The sequence below is a fragment of the Arachis duranensis genome, chromosome 4, assembly GCF_000817695.3.
Source record: "Arachis duranensis cultivar V14167 chromosome 4, aradu.V14167.gnm2.J7QH, whole genome shotgun sequence".
NCBI classification, from domain to species: Eukaryota; Viridiplantae; Streptophyta; class Magnoliopsida; order Fabales; family Fabaceae; genus Arachis; species Arachis duranensis.
The window spans coordinates 23,629,108-23,630,916 of NC_029775.3; positions in this window are offsets into that span (position 1 = coordinate 23,629,108).

The following is a 1,809-nucleotide window of genomic DNA, read 5'->3' on the forward strand; positions in this document are numbered from 1 at the left end:
TAGGTGGGGTTTTATGAAGGATGGATGTGAGTGGTGAAGAGAATGGTGGGATTTGATAGGTGAAGGGTTTTTGGGGAAGAGGTGTTGAGGTGATTGGTGAATAGGTGAAGAAGAGAGAGAGTGGTGGGGTAGGTGGGGATCCTGTGGGGTCCACAGATCCTGAGGTGTCAAGGATAATTCATCCCTGCACCAAGTGGCAAGCAAAAAATGCTCCTTCTGCCAATCCGGTGTTAAACACCGGGCTGGTGCCCATTTCTGGCATTTAACGCCAGCTTCTTTCCCCTTTCTGGCGTTAAACGCCAGTCTGGTGCCCCTTTCTGGTGTTAAACGCCCAAAATGGTGCCAGACTGGGCGTTAAACGCCCATTTGCTACCCTTATTGGCGTTTAAATGCCAGCAAGTTTTTCCTCCAGGGTGTGCTATTTTTCTTTCTGTTTTTCATTCTGTTTTTGCTTTTTCAATTGATTTTGTGACTTCCCATGATCATCAACCTATAGAAAACATAAAATAACAACGGAAAATAGATAAATATAACATTGGGTTGCCTCCCAACAAGCGCTTCTTTAATGTCAGTAGCTTGACAGTGGGCTCTCCTAGAGCCTCACAGATGTTCAGAGCAATGTTGGAACCTCCCAACACCAAACTTAGAGTTTGAATGTGGGGGTTCAACACCAAACTTAGAATTTGGTTGTGGTCTCCCAACACCAAACTTAGAGTTTGACTGTAGGGGCTCTGTTTGACTCTGTTTTGAGAGAAGCTCTTCATGCTTCCTCTCCATGGTTACAGAGGGATATCCTTGAGCCTTAAACACAAAGGATTCTTCATTCACTTGAATGATCAATTCTCCGCTGTCAACATCAATCACAGCCTTTGCTGTGGCTAGGAAGGGTCTGCCAAGGATGATGGATTCATTCATGCACTTCCCAGTCTCTAGGATTATGAAATCAGCAGGGATGTAATGGTCTTCAACCTTTACCAGAACATCCTCTACAAGTCCATAAGCTTGTTTTCTTGAATTGTTTGCCATCTCTAGTGAGATTCTAGCAGCTTGTACCTCAAAGATCCCTAGCTTCTCCATTACAGAAAGAGGCATGAGGTTTATGCTTGACCCTAGGTCACACAGAGCCTTCTCAAAGGTCATGGTGCCTATGGTACAAGGTATTGAGAACTTTCCAGGGTCCTGTCTCTTTTGAGGTAATCTCTGCCTAGTCATGTTATCCAGTTCTTTGGTGAGCAAAGGGGGTTCATCCTCCCAAGTCTCATTACCAAATAACTTGTCATTTAGCTTCATGATTGCTCCAAGGTACTTAGCAACTTGCTCTTCAATGACATCTTCGTCCTCTTCAGAAGAAGAATACTCATCAGAGCTCATGAATGGCAGAAGTAAATCCAATGGAATCTCTATGGTCTCAGTGTGAGCCTCAGATTCCCATGGTTCCTCATTAGGAAACTCATTGGAGGCCAGTGGACGTCCATTGAGGTCTTCCTTAGTGGCGCTCACTGCCTCTTTCTCCTCTCCGAATTCGGCCATGTTGATGGCCTTACACTCTCCTTTTGGATTCTCTTCTGTATTGCTTGGAAGAGTGCTAGGAGGGAGTTCAGTAAATTTCTTACTCAGCTGACCCACTTGTACCTCCAAGTTTCTAATGGAGGACCTTGTTTCAGTCATGAAACTTTGAGTGGTTTTGATTAGATCAGAGACCATGGTTGCTAAGTTAGAGTGGCTCTACTTAGAATTCTTTGTCTGTTGCTGAGAAGATGATGGAAAAGGCTTGCCATTGCTAAACCTGTTTCTTCCACCATTATTGTT